Raw genomic sequence first — 15,374 nt, forward strand, 5'->3', positions numbered from 1 at the left:
GGAGGATACAAAATTATGAGTTATTTAGATAGAGTGAATACAAAGTCTTTTTCCCCATCGAGGTTGGGAGACTAGGTCTAGAGGTCATAGGTTAGAGTAAAAGGCGAAATATTTAAAGACAGTTGTGGTTAACCTACAGCACACATGACCAAGATGGCAGACACAAATATTTTGCGGTAGCCAACATTTATTTTTAAAACCCACAATAAGATTACAATCTTTACTGGTGTTCTCACAGGAAATGTCTCATGGCAGCTTGGCACCAGCATGACTGTTGCAAGAACATGTGATGTTGGATGATACAGTTTGAACTCCTCATAGACCTGGTGTACACTTCAGTATTTGGATGAACATAGAACAGTACAGCACATTACAGGCCCTTCGGCCCACAAAGTTGTGCCAACCCTCAAACCCTGCCTCCCATATAACCCCCCCACCTTAAATTCCTCCATATACCTGTCTAATAGTCTCTTAAACTTCACTAGTGTATCTGCCTCCACCACTGACTCAGGCAGTGCATTCCATGCACCAACCACTCACTGAGTGAAAAACCTTCCTCTAATATCCCCCTTGAACTTCCCTCCTCTTACCTTAAAGCCATGTCCTCTTGTACGGAGCAGTGATGCCCTGGGGAAGAGGCGCTGGCTGTCCACTCTGTCTATTCCTCTTAATACCTTGTACACCTCTATCACGTCTCCTCTCATCCTTCTTCTCTCCGAAGAGTAAAGCCATAGCTCCCTTAATCTCTGATCATAATCCATACTCTCTAAACCAGGCAGCATCCTGGTAAATCTCCTCTGTACCCTTTCCAATGCTTCCACATCCTTCCTATAGTGAGGCGACCAGAACTGGACACAGTACTCCAAGTGTGGCCTAACTAGAGTTTTATACAGCTGCATCATTACATCATGACTCTTAAACTCTGTCCCTCGACTTATGAAAGCTAACACCCCATAAGCTTTCTTAACTACCCTATCTACCTGTGAGGCAACTTTCAGGGATCTGTGGACATGTACCCCAGATCGCTCTGCTCCTCCACACTACCATGTACCCTGCCATTTACTTTGTACTCTGCCTTGGAGTTTGTCCTTTCAAAGTGTACCACCTCACACTTCTCCATGTTGAACTCCTTCTGCCACTTCTCAGCCCACCTCTGCATCCTATCAATGTCTCTCTGCAATCTTCAACAATCCTCTACACTATCTACAACACCACCAACCTTTGTGTCATCTGCAAACTTGCCAACCCACCCTTCTACCGCCACATCCAGGTCGTTAATAAAAATCACAAAAAGTAGAGGTCCCAGAATAGATCCTTGTGGGACACCACTAGTCACAACCCTCCAATCTGAATGTACTCCCTCCACCACGACCCTCTGCCTTCTGCAGGCAAGCCAATTCTGAATCTACCTGGCCAAACTTCCCTGGATCCTATGCCTTCTGACTTTCTGAATAAGCCTACCATGTGGAACCTTGTCAAATGCCTTACTAAAATCCATGTAGATCACATCCATTTCACTATCCTCATCTATATGCCTGGTCATCTCCTCAAAGAACTCTATCAGGCTTGTTAGGCACGATCTGCCCTTCACAAAGCCATGCTGACTGTCCCTGATCAGACCATGATTCTCTAAATGCTTATAGATCCTATCTCTAAGAATCTTTTCCAACAGCTTTCCCACCACAGACGTAAGGCTCACTGGTCTATAATTACCTGGACTATCCCTACTACTTTTTTTGAACAAGGGGACAACATTCGCCTCCCTCCAATTTTCCGGTACCATTCCCGTGGACAACGAGGACATAAGGATCCTAGCCAGTGATCAGTTTCAATAGCAATACTAGTTAAATATGATGCATTTTCAATTGTATTTTTGAAGATTAATATTTTTGATCAGATTTTCAAAAATGCTTCATTTATTTCAATTTGCCTCTATTATACCTTTATGAATTGTAAACATATCTGTAGGTCATTGAACATGTAGTTCCAGACGACTTATTCGGCAGCACATCTATTCATTGAGCCCTTATTATTTTTCAAGGTATTCACCTCATTCCTCTAAACTCCTGAAAATAGAGATCTTATCTTTTCAATCACTGTTCGTAAAACAAGCCGACCATCCAAGAAACCAGCCTAGTTAACTGTCACTGCATGCCCTCTATGGCATGTGTAAACTTGTCTTTGGCAGCAAAACAACAATGTAGGCTCATCAAAGCTTGACATAATTGTAATATAACATTTTTACTCGTACAACCAAATCTTTTCTCCGATTCTGTTTTTGAATGATAGGTGACTTCATATTTTCCCCACATTATATCATTATCTGCCATATGGTCAAATACAAATTCACTTGTTTAGCCTTAAGGCCTCTTTGCATCCTCCTCCCTCAAATAGTATGAACTCCATACAATACCCACCACCACCACCGGTTCAGTCCCTCTCACCTATATCAGTTACACTTCACTCTCTTCAACAACTTTAAGTTCCCTGACCCTGATCACCTCATTTTCACCATGGATGTCCAGACCCTTTACACATCTATCACCAATCAAGAAGGCCAAAAGCTCTCCAGCTTTCTATACAACAGACTTAACCAGTTCTCATCCATCACCTCTCTCCTTTATCAGGCAGAAGTGGTCACCATACTCAATTCTTCCTATGGCTCCTCCCACATTTTCTAAATCCAAGGGCATGAGCACCCCTAGTTATGCTTGCATTTTGATTGACGATGTAGAACAATCCATGTTTCAAGCCTTCACTGGTCATGCTCCCAAACTTACTGCCCCACATTGATGACTGCATTGGTGCTGCTTAAATGCACCCATTCTGAGCTCAATTTCATCAACTTGTAAAAATTATTCTCCCTTTTCTCAATTCCTCCATATCTGAAAGGCTTTCCCTCCCAAAATAGTTGAGATATCCACCTTCAAAGAACAGGTTTCCTTTCCTCTACTCTTAATACTGCCCCCACTCACATCTCCATTTACCAGACATCAGTCCTCACCCCAGCTTTCTACCACCTCAACAGTGTTAGAGTTCCTCATGTCCTTACCTAGCAGCCCAAAGCCAACATAACATTCTCCACAACTGCCCCCATTTTCTACAGGTTACCTGTAGATTTTACCTCCACATTTTACATTTTACCTCCACACTCTGCAGTTTCCAGTGATCGCTTTCTCCATGATTCCCTTGTTAATTTGTCTTCACCCTCCCCCCACTGATCTTCCTCCTGATATGTGAAACAAAACCTTTCTCTCAGCGTTAATGACAATACTGGGGCTGCAGATTGACCATAAGGCACTGGAGTAGAATTAGGCCATTTGAACCATCAAGTCTGCTCCACCATTCCATCATGGCTGATTTATTATTTCTCTCAAAGCCATTCACCAGCCTTCTCCCCATAATCTTTGCATGACTAATCAACAGCCCATCAATCTCCACTTTAAATATACCCAAAGACTTGGCCCCCACAGCCATCTGCAGCAATGAATTCCAGATTTACCACTCTCTAGCTAAAGGAATTCCTCATCTGTTCTAAATATACATCCCTCTAATCAGACACTCTTCTATTGAGGCTGAGCCCTCTGGTTCTACATTCCTCCCCACTCCTCAACATCCACAATATCAAGGCATTCCAATATTCGATAGTTGTCTCATTCTTCTGAACTCCAGTGAGTATAAGCCCAGAACCAAACCTTCCTCATACATTAACCCTTTCTTTCCCAGGATCAGTCTTGTGAACCTCCTCTGCACCTTCTGAAATGCTAGCACATCTTTTCTTAGATAAGGGACACAAAACTGCTCACAGAGTTCTGACAAACAGCTGATACAAATACAGTGATCCTCAAACTAATGCCCAAATGAGGATTGATGTTTCAGACCTGGACAAGTATTCCTGCTGAGGGTCTACAGAGGTGATCAAAAGTGTGTACTTTAAAAGATTAAGGACAGAACTACTCCACTCTCTGACACAGTGGAGATTCCATCTGTCGTCATCTGCAGGTGACAAATTGACCAGTTCAGGACAGCAGAGTGAAATGTTAAAGAAAGGTGTCCAGAGCTGTCAAAACCACTTCCTGTAGTCTCAGAAACAACTCTGACAACCACCACAGAGGACCCAGAACCTGAGATTGTTTCACAACCACAAGCCTCACCTGCTAAGAGTGATGACACCCCCCCCACCCCCAGTCAAGAGACATTATCCCACAAGCACAAGAAATGCTTCATAGCAATTAAATCTTCAGTCCTGAATGGGACAATGTAAAATTCACTACACTGTGCATGTCTATATGGTAGTTGTATTATATAGGATGGGACCTCAATATTCAGGAGGGATAGACAGGAAAGGAGGTGGGGTAGCGTTGCTGGTTAGGGGGGAGATTAACACAATAGAAAGGAAGGACATTAGCCTGGTGGATGTGGAATCGTTATGGGCAGAGCTGCATAACACTAAGGGGCCAAAAACGCTGGTGGGAGGCCACCTAACAGTAGTAGTGAGGTTGGGGATGGCATTAAACAGGAAATTAGAAATGCATGCAATAAATGAACAGTAGCTATAATGGGCGACTTCAATCTACATACAGATTGGGTGAACCAAATCGGTAAGGGTGCTGAGGAAGAGGATTTCTTGGAATGTATACGGGATGGTTTTTTTAAGCAACTAGAGAGCAGGCCATTCTAGACTGGGTATTGAGCAATGAGGAAGGGTTAGTTAGCAATCTTGTCGTGCGAGGCTCCTTGGGTAAGAGTGACCATAATATGGTGGAATTCTTCATTAAGATGGAGAGTGACATAGCTAATTCAGAAACAAAGGTTCTGAACTTAAAGAAGGGTAACTTTGAAGGTATGAGACGTGAATTAGCTTAGACTGGCAAATGGTACTTAAAGGGTTGACGGTGGATATGCAATGGCAAGCATTTAAAGATCGCATGGATGAACTACAACAATTGTTCATCCCAGTTTGGCAAAAGAGTAAACCAGGGAAGGTAGTGCCCCCTTAGCTGACAAGGGAAATTAGGGATAGTATCAAGTCCAAAGAAGAAACATGTAAATTAGCAAAAAAAAGCAGCACACCAGAGGACTGGGAGAAATTCACAGACCAGCAGAGGACGACAAAGGGCTTAATTAGGAAAGGGAAAAAAGATTATGAGAGAAAGCTGGCAGGGAACATAAAAACTGACTGTAAAAGCTTTCATAGATATGTGAAAAGAAAAAGATTGGTTAAGACAAATGTAGGTCCTTTACAGTCAGAAACAGGTGAATTGATCATAGGAACAAGGACATGGCAGACCAATTGAATAACTACTTTGGTTCTGTCTTCACTGAGGACATAAATAATCTTCCAGAAATAGTAGGGGACAGAGGGTCTAGTGAGATAGAGGAACTGAGGGAAATACATGTTAGTAGGGAAGTGGTGTTAGGTAAATTGAAGGGATTAAAGGTAGATAAATCCCCAGGGCCAGATGGTCTACATTACAGAGTGCTTAAGGAAGTAGCCCAAGAAATAGTGGATGCATTAGTGATAATTTTTCAAAACTCCTTAGATTGTGGATTCGTTCCTGAGGATTAGAGGGTGGCTAATGTAACCCCACTTTTTAAAAAAAGGGAGAGAAAAACCAGGGAATTATAGACCGGTTACCGTTAGCCTGACATCAGTGGTGGGGAAAATGCTAGAGTCAGTTATCAAAGATGAGATAACAGCACATTTGGAAAGAGGTGAAATCATCGGACAAAGTCAGCATGGATTTGTGAAAGGAAAATCATGTCCAACGAATCTTAGAATTTTTTGAGGATGTAACTAGTGGAGTGGATAGGGGAGAACCAGTGAATGTGGTATATTTGGATTTTCAAAAGGCTTTTGACAAGGTCCCACACAGGAGATTAGTGTGCGAACTAAAAGCACATGGTATTGGGGGTATGGTATTGATGTGGATAGAGAATTGGTTGGCAAACAGTGGGAATAAAAGGGACCTTTTCAGATTGGCAGGCAGTGACGAGCGGGGTACCACAAGGCTGTGCTGGGACCCCAGTTGTTTACAATATATATTAATGATTTAGACGAGGGAATTAAATGCAGCATCTCCAAGTTTGCGGATGACACAAAGCTGGGCGGCAGTGTTAGCTGTGAGGAGGATGCATGGTGACTTGGATAAGTTAGGTGAGTGGGCAAATTCATGGCAGATTCAATTTAATGTGGATAAATGTGGGGTTATCCACTTTGGTTGCAAGAACAGGAAAACAGATTATTATCTGAATGGTGGCCGATTACGAAAAGGGGAGGTGCAACGAGACCTGGGTGTCATTGTACACCAGTCATTGAAGGTGGGCATGCAGGTACAGCAGGCAGTGAAAAAGGCAAATGGTATGTTGGCATTCATAGCAAGAGGATTCAAGTACAGGAGCAGGGAGGTTCTACTGCAGTTCTACAAGACCTTGGTGAGACCAAGCTGGAGTATTGTGTGCAGCTTTTGGTCCCCTAATCTGAGGAAAGACATTCTTGCCATAAAGGGAGTACAAAGAAGGTTCACCAGATTGATTCCTGGGATGACAGGAATTTCATATTAAGAAAGACTGGATCAACTAGGCTTATACTCGCTGGAATTTAGAAGATTGTGGGAGAATCTTATTGAAACATAAAATTCTAAAGGGATTGGACAGGCTAGATGCAGGAAGATTATTTCCAATGTTGGGGAGTGCAGAACAAGGGGTCACAAGGATAAAGGGGAAGCCTTTTAGGACCGAGATGAGGAAAAACTTCTTCACACAGAGAGTGGTGAAGCTGTGGAATTCTCTGCCGCAGGAAACAGTTGAGGCCAGTTCATTGGCTATATTTAAGAGGGAGTTAGATATGGCCCTTGTGACTAAAGGGATCAGGGGTATGGAGAGAAAGCAGGTACAGGGTTCTGAGTTGGATGATTAGCCATGATCATATTGAATGGCGGTGCAGGCTCAAAGTGCCAAATGGCCTACTCCTGCACCTATTTTCTATGTTTCTATAGTATACTGCAAGTGTATGTATACATGAATATAAAATTACTGGAGAACATTACATACGAGTTGAGACATTGAGCATATAGCTAAGCAGGTTGTGTAGTTAATATTCAGTAATATTGCAAATATACTATTTGATTAAGCATTCTTTATTTAAATAATTCATTACAGATTACATGATTGCCAAACGTCATTAACACATTATGCGTTTGCCTCACTAAACTGGGAAAAAAGTACATACGTTTATCTTGTGATTCGTTTTTCTCTTAATCAGTTTTGTTTCAGGAGTTACAAAGACTATATCTTTATTTCTACCACCAAAGTACATTACAAAGGAAAAATTGGTAGGCCAATTGAAAGGTCTTAAAGTGGATAAATTACCTGGACCAGATGGACTACATCCCAGATTCCTGAGAGGCTGTTGAAGAGATTGCAGATGCACTAGTCATGATCTTTCAAGAATCACTTGATTCTGGTATGGTCCCAGAGGACTGGGAAATTGCAAATGTCATTCCACTCTTTCAGAAGGGAAGACAAAAGAGAGGAAATTATAGGCCAGGTAGCCTAGTGGTTGGGAGATTGTTGGGAGTCCATTATAACAGACGAGGTTTCAAAGTACTTGGGAGATTAATGATAAGTCAATCAGCATCATTTCTGAAAAGGGAAGTCTTGGCTGATAAATCTGTTGGAATTCGAGGAAGTAAGAAGCAGGGTGGACAAAGGAGAGGCAGTGGATGTCATTTAGATTGTCAGAAGGCATTTGATAAGGTGCCTCACGCGAGGCAGTTTTAAGAAGATAAAATCCAATGGTGTTGCAGGAAAGACACCGGCATGGAGAGTGGAATGGCTGGCAGGCAGTGAGTGGGAATTATAGATAATAGGTGCAGGAGTAGGCCATTTGACCTTTCAAGCCAGCACCGCCATTCAATGTGATCATGGCTGATCATCCACAATCAGTAACCTCTTCCTGCCTTCTCCCCATATCCCTTGACCCCGCTATCTTTAAGAGCTCTGTTTAACTCTTTCTTGAAAGCATCCAGAGAAATGGCCTCCACCACCTTCTGAGGCAGAGCATTCCATAGATCCACAACTCTCTGGGTGAAAGGAAAGGTTAAAAGTTTGAGAGCGCCATGGTTTTCAAGGGATATTGGAAACTTGGTTCGGAAAGAGGGAGATCTACAATAAATATAGGCAGCATGAAGTAAATGAGGGGCTCCAGGAATATAAAGAATCTTAAGAGATTAGAAAAGCAAAAAGATATGAGGTGGCTTTGGCAAGTAAGATGAAAATAAATCCAAAGGGTTTCTACAGTTATATTAATAGCAAAAGGATAGTGAGGGATAAAATTGGTCCCTTAGAGAATGTGTGGAGCCGAAAGAGATGGGGGAGATTTTGAACAATTTCTTTTCTTTGGTATTCACTAAGGAGAAGGATATTGAATTGTGTAAGTTAAGGGAAACAAGTAGGGAAGTTATGGAAACTATGACGAGGAAGTAGTGGCGCTTTTAAGGAATATAAAAGTGGATAAATCTCCAGATCCTGACAAGATATTCTCTAGGACCTGGAGGGAAGTTGAAGTAGAAATAGCAGGGGCTCTGACAGAAGTATTTCAAATGTAATTAGAAATGGGGATGGTGCCAGAGAATTGGCGTATTGCTCATGTGGTTCCATTGTTTAAAAAAGGTTCTAAGAGTAAACCCAGCAATTATAGGCCTGTAGGTTTGATGTCAGTGGTGGGTAAATTAATGGAAAGTATTCTTACAGATGGTATATATAATTATCTGGATAGATAGGGTCTGATTAGGAATAGTCAGTATGGATTTGTGCGTGGAAGGTCATGTTTGACAAATCTTATTGAATTTTTTGAAGAGGTTATGAGGAAAGTTGACGAGGGTAAGGCAGTGGATGTCTATATGGACTTCAGTAAGGCCTTTGACAAGGTTCCGCACGGAAGGTTAGTTAGGAAGGTTCAATCATTAGGTATTAATATTGTAGTAAAATAGATTCAACAGTGGCTGGATGGGAGATGCCAGAGAGTAGTGGTGGATAAACTTGTCAGGTTGGAGGCCGGTGACTAGTGGTGTGCCTCAGGGATCTGTATTAGTTCCAATGTTGTTTGTCATATACATTAACAATCTGGATGATGGGGTGGTAAATTGGATTAGTAAGTATTTAGTTGATACTAATGTAGGAGGCATTGTGGATAATAAAGTAGGTTTTCAAAGCTTGCAGAGAGATTTAGGCCAGTTAAAAGAGTGGGCTGAAAGATGGCAGATGGAATTTAATGCTGTAAGTATGAGGTGCTACATTTTGGTAGGAATAATCAAAATAGGACATACATGGTAAATGGTAGGGCTTTGAAGGATGCAGTAAATGCCGCATAGTTCCCTTAAGGTGGAATCTCATGTAGATAGGGTGGTAAAGAAAGCTTTTGGTATGCTGATCTTTATAAATCAGAGAATTGAGTACAGGAGTTGCAATATAATGTTAAAATTGTACAAGGCATTGGTAAGGCCGAATTTGGAGTATTGTGTACAGTTCTGCTCACCAAATTATAGGAAAGATATCAACAAAATAGAGAGAGTACAGAGAATGTTTACCAGAATGTTACCTGGGTTTCAGCACCTAAGTTACAGAGAAAGGTTGAATAAGTTGGGTCTTTATTCTTTGGAGCGTAAAAGATTGAGGGGGGATTTGATAGAGGTATTTAAAATTATGAGGGGGATAGATCGAGTTGACGTGGATAGGCTTTTTCCATTGAGAGTAGGGGAGATTCAAACAAGAGGGCATGATTTGAGAGTTAGGGGGCAAAAATTTAATTGTAACACAAGGGCAGATTTCTTTACTCAGAGTGTGGTAGCTGTGTAGAATGAGCTTCCAGTAGAAGTGGTTGAGGCATTGTCGGTATTGTCATTTAAAGTAAAATTGGATAGGTATATGGATAGGAAAGGAATGGAGGGTAATGGGTTGAGTGTGGGCCAGTGGGACTAGGTGTGTGTAAGCATCAGCATGGACTAGAAGGGCCGAGATGGTTTGTTTCCGTGCTGTAATTGTTATATGGTTAGAAAAAGTTTGTCCTCAACTCTGTTCTAAGTGGCCTACCCCTTATTCTTAAACAGTGGCCTCTGGTTCTGGACTTCCCCAACATCAGGAACACGTTTTCTGCCTCCTGCCTGTCCAATCCCTTAATAATCTTATGCTTCAATCAGATCCCCTCTCATCCTTCTAAATTCCAGTGTACAAGCCCAGTCACTCCAATCTTTCAACATATGACAATCCTGTCATCCCGGGTATTAACCTCGTGAACCTAAGCTGCACTCCCTCAATAGCAAGAATGTCATTCCTCAAATTTGGAGACCAAAACTGAACTCAATACTCCAGGTGTGGTCTCACCAGGGACCCATTTAACTGAAGGGCCTCTTTGCTCCTATACACAACTCCCCTTGTTATGAAGGCCAACATGCCATTAGCTTTCTTCACTGCCTGCTTATTTTCAGTGACTGATGAACAAGTACACAGAGATCTCATTGTACTTCACTTTTTCCTAACTTGACACCATTTAGATAGTAATCTGCCTTCCTGCTCTTGCCACCAAAGTGGATAACCTCATATTTATCCACATTAAACTGCAACTGCCCACTCACCCAAACCGTCCAAGTCACTCTGCATTCTAACATCCTCCTATTTCACACTGCCACCCAGCTTTGTCATCTGCAAATTTGCTGTTACTTTTAATCTTCATCTAAATCATTAATGTATATTGTAAATAGCTGTGGTCCCAGCACCGAGCCTTGTGGTACCCCACTAGTCACTGCTTGCCATTCTGAAAAAGACCTGCTAATCCCTACTATTTCCTGTCTGCCAACCAATTTTCTATCCATGTCAGCACCCTACCCCCAATACCATGTGCTCTAATTTTGCCCACTAATCTCCTATGTGGGACCTTATCAAAGGCTTTCTGAAAGTCCAGGTACACTACATCCACTGGCTCACCCTTATCTTTTTTCATTATTACATCCTCCAAATATTCCAGATTAGTCAAGCATGATTTCCCCTTCACAGATAACTTCACAAGCATTGCCTCAGAAAGATAGCATCCTTTATTAAGAACCCCCATCACCCAGGACATGCCCTCTTCTCATTGTTACCATCAGGATGGATACAGAAGCTTGCAGGCACACCCAGCAATTCAGGAATAGCCTCTAGCCCTGCCATCCATTTCCTAAATGAACAATGAATCCAAAAACAACACGAGTGAATCTGCAGATGCTGGAAATAAATAAAAACACAAAATGCTGGCAGAACTCAGCAGGCCAGACAGCATTTATGGGAGGAGGTAGTGACAACATTTCGGGCCGAAACCCTTCATCAGGAGGCTCTATCCCTAACCCACTAACAAATACCACATGAAATTGAACCCTATCCTAATAATTCACAAACCCAACCACAAAGCTATCAATTCCATCATCCCAATCAACACAAAAAGCAGTCCCAATACCACTACTCTCCAGCAGTCAACCAAAAAAGGCCTCCTTTATTCACACTCTTTGCCTTCTGCCAATCTTCTATTCATGCTATTCTATGCGCTTATTTCAAGCAGCGTCATGTTTTGCACCTTGTCAAAAGACCTTTTGTAAATCCAACTAAGGAACATGCACTGACTCTTTGTCGGTCCTGATATTTCCTTAAATATTTCTAACAGATTTTGAAAGGCAAGATTTCCTCTCAAGGAAACCATGCACAACTTTAATCTATTTTATCATGTGCCTTAAGTATCTCAAAATCTCATCCTTAACAATGGACTCCAATGTATCCCCAACCACATAAGTTAGGCTAGCTGGCCATTTCTTTTCTTCTACTTTTCCTGTCTTGAAGAGGAGTGACATTTGCAATTTTCCAGTACTCTGGAACCATTCCAAAGTCAAATGCTTCCTGAAAAAAATCATCACCAATGTCTCAAAATGTCAAACTAATCAAGATCTCCTTGTAATTTATTGCAACCTGGGTCACCATCAACAAAACTCCCAAATTTGGCATGATCAGATAAGTGTTAACCATGTCATATGCATCCACATTATTTACACACAATGATGGGGAACCAGAATGAATAAACTCAGGTTAGGACAGTTTAAAAAAAACAAGTCAACATGCAGTTCAGACTGCCAGAAAGGGGAGGCAGATGACAGGATAAAATTACAGCCAGCAGTGTATCAGTGCAATAGGGATGCACAATAAAAAAAAATTGTAGCAAATATACTCATAAGGTGTTATACTTCAATGCACAGAGTACAAGAAATGAGGTGGTTGCACTTTTACAGATTGTTGGGTATAATGTTATGGCCATCACTGAATCATGGTTGTAGTTGGGAGCTGAGTGTCCAAGGTTACACATTACCAGAGGAATGGAAAACTAAACAGGGGTGGTATGGCTCTGCTGGTAAAGAATGGCATCAAATCAATAGAAAAATGTGACATGGGATCAGAAGATGATAACTCCTTCTGGGTTGAGTTAAGAAACTAAGAGTAAAAGGACACTGATGGCAAAGAGACCTCCAAAGAGTAGCTGGGATGTGATTACCCACTAAAATGGGAAATGGAAAAGACGTGTTATAAAAAGTAAAGTTATAATAGTTATTAGAGATTTCAATATGCAGGTTGAATGGGGGGGGGGGGGGTAGTGGGGAAAGATTGGTTTGATAATGGTTACCAAAAGAGTGAATTTGTTAAATGCCCATGAGATAGCTTTTTAGAGCAGTTTGTCATTGAGCCAACTCGGGGATCAGCTATAGAGGAATGGGTGTTATGTAATGAACTGGAGGCAATTAGCAAGCTTACTGTAAAGGAAGCCCGAGATACCAGTAATCACTATGATTTGAGTTCAATGTTAAATTTGATAGGGAGAAAGCAAAGCCTGACATAGCAGTGTTTCAGTAGTGTAAAGGAAATTATTGGTACGAGAGAAGTTGGTCTAAGTAAATTGGAAAGAGCTGCTGGCAGGGATGTCACCATCGCAGCAATGGTGTGGGTTTCTGGGAATGAGGATGGTGCGGGGGGGGGGGGGGGGGGAACAGATGTATCCCAAAAACAGAAATACAGTACTCAAAAGGCAAAGCCATGGCTGACATAGGGAAGTCGAAGCTTATGTAAAAGCAAAAGAGGGCATACAACAAAGCAAAAATTAGAGGGAAGGTAGAGATTTGGAAAGCTTTAAAAACCTACAGAAAGCAAACTTAAAAGAATCATTAGCAGGGAAAAGATGAAATATGCAAGAAAGCCAACGAACAAATCAAGGTGAATAGGAAGTATTTTCAAGTTAAAATAAGATGGGAGTTGATATAGGACCACTAGAAAACGAGGCCTGAGAAATAATGGGGTACAAGGAGATTGCAGATGAACTAAATGAGTAGTTAGCATGAGTTTTCATTGTAGAAGACAGACTCCTGATGAAGAGTTTTGACCCAAAAAGTCACTACCTCCTCCCATAGATGCCGTTTGGCCTGCTGAGTTCTGCCAGCATTGTTATTTATTTCCAGCACCTGCAGATTCACTCGTGTTGCCTTTGAATACACTAGCAATGAGCCAGGGTTTGAGTGTGAAGGAAAGGGGGCAGTTACAAAAGGAGAAGGTGCTCAAAAAGATGAGACCTAAAGCTTCTCGTCACCCAGACCAGATGAACTGCACCCAAGGGTTCTGGTAGAGGTAGAGATTGTGGAGGCATTAGTAATGATCTTTCAAAAATCATTGAGCTAGCATGATTCCTGTGCACCGGAACAATTCATGTGTCAGCCCACTGTTTAAGAATACACCAGTTAGCCTGACCTCAGTGGTTCCGAAGATGTTGGTATCAATTGTTAAAGACGAGGCAAGAAAATCTAACCTGAAGAACTGCTGGAATCCTTTGATGAACTACAAGTAGGATAGATAAGAAAGTACAGTGGATCTTGTATATTTGGACTTTCAAAAGGCCTGACAAGGTGCCATACATGATGCCACTTACCAAGTTAAGAGCCCATATTATTACAGGAAAGTTATTAGCATGGTTAGAGCATTGGGAGAGTTTTTGGGCTACCAGTGATTAGCCTTGTTCCGCAGAAGTTAGCACTGGGACTGCTTTTTATGTTGTATGTTAATGATTTCAGCAATGGAATAGATGGTTTTGATGTCAAGTTTTCAGATATTGATGGGAGCGGCAGTTCATGTTCAGAAAATGGGTAGGATGCAGAACTTAAGATTAGGAGAATGGGCAAGAATATGGCAAATGAAATACAATGTAGGAAAATACATAGAGGTAGAAATAAATGAGCAAACTATTTTCTAAACAAGGAATAAATCCAAAAAAATCTGAGATGCAAAGGAACTTATTAGCACTTGTGCATAACACCTTAAGGGTTGAGTCACTGGTGAGGAAGGCAAATGCAATGCTAGCATTCATTTCAAGAGATCTGTAATACAAGTGCAGGGGATGTGATACTGAGGCTTTATAAGATACTGTTGAGGCCTCACCTTGAGTATTGTGATCAGATGAACAGCCCAAAACTAAGACATGCTGGTATTAGAGGGGGTTTGGAAGAGGTTCAAAAGGATTCTGGGAGTGAAAGGGTTAATTTGATGGCTGTGGGCCTGCAGTCATTGGTGTCTATAAGTATGGGGGGGGTGGTGGTGGTGCCTTTTTGAAAGATTAAAGGCCTAAGCGTAAAAGTGGAAAGGATATAAGACACGAGTAGTCTCAGGATATAGGGGCATTCAATTCAAACAGATGGAGAGAAATTTCTTTACCCAGGTGGGGAATTTATCAAATTTGTTAACACAGACAGCTATGGAGACCAGGTTATTCAAGATGAAGATTGATAGGTTGTTGACTGGACACTGCAACCAAGGTTACAGGGAGAAGGCTGGTGAGGAAAAACCAGATCAGCCACAATTGAATGGCAGAGCAGATCCATGGGCCAAATGATGAATATTACAAGCCCCAATACTTAACTCTGGGAATCCCTGCTCATCACAAGGTTTCCAGAGAACTGACCATCAACTATTACCTTATCATATACACTACCTTTAAATTCACTTGGTTAATTTCTAACACCTTTACCCCTTTTTCACTCACTGCAAACTGTCAACCCACATCTTAAATAGACCTTGCTCCCATGGCTCTCTTGACTGTCATTTCCTAGTCTTCTGTAAAAGTATTTTCTCAGTTCCTTCATCTCCCAGGATTTCCCTCCTCCACCATTCATGCTGCCCTCACCCACAACTCCTCCATTTCCTGGACATCCACTCACCCCATCTTCCCGCTGCATTCAATAATTTCTCTGCAATTTCCACCATCTTCAGTGGGACTCTACCCCAAATACACTTTTTCCCCACCACCACCAATTGCCTTCCTG

Source organism: Hypanus sabinus, chromosome 8 (genome assembly GCF_030144855.1).
Source record: "Hypanus sabinus isolate sHypSab1 chromosome 8, sHypSab1.hap1, whole genome shotgun sequence".
NCBI lineage: Eukaryota > Metazoa > Chordata > Chondrichthyes > Myliobatiformes > Dasyatidae > Hypanus > Hypanus sabinus.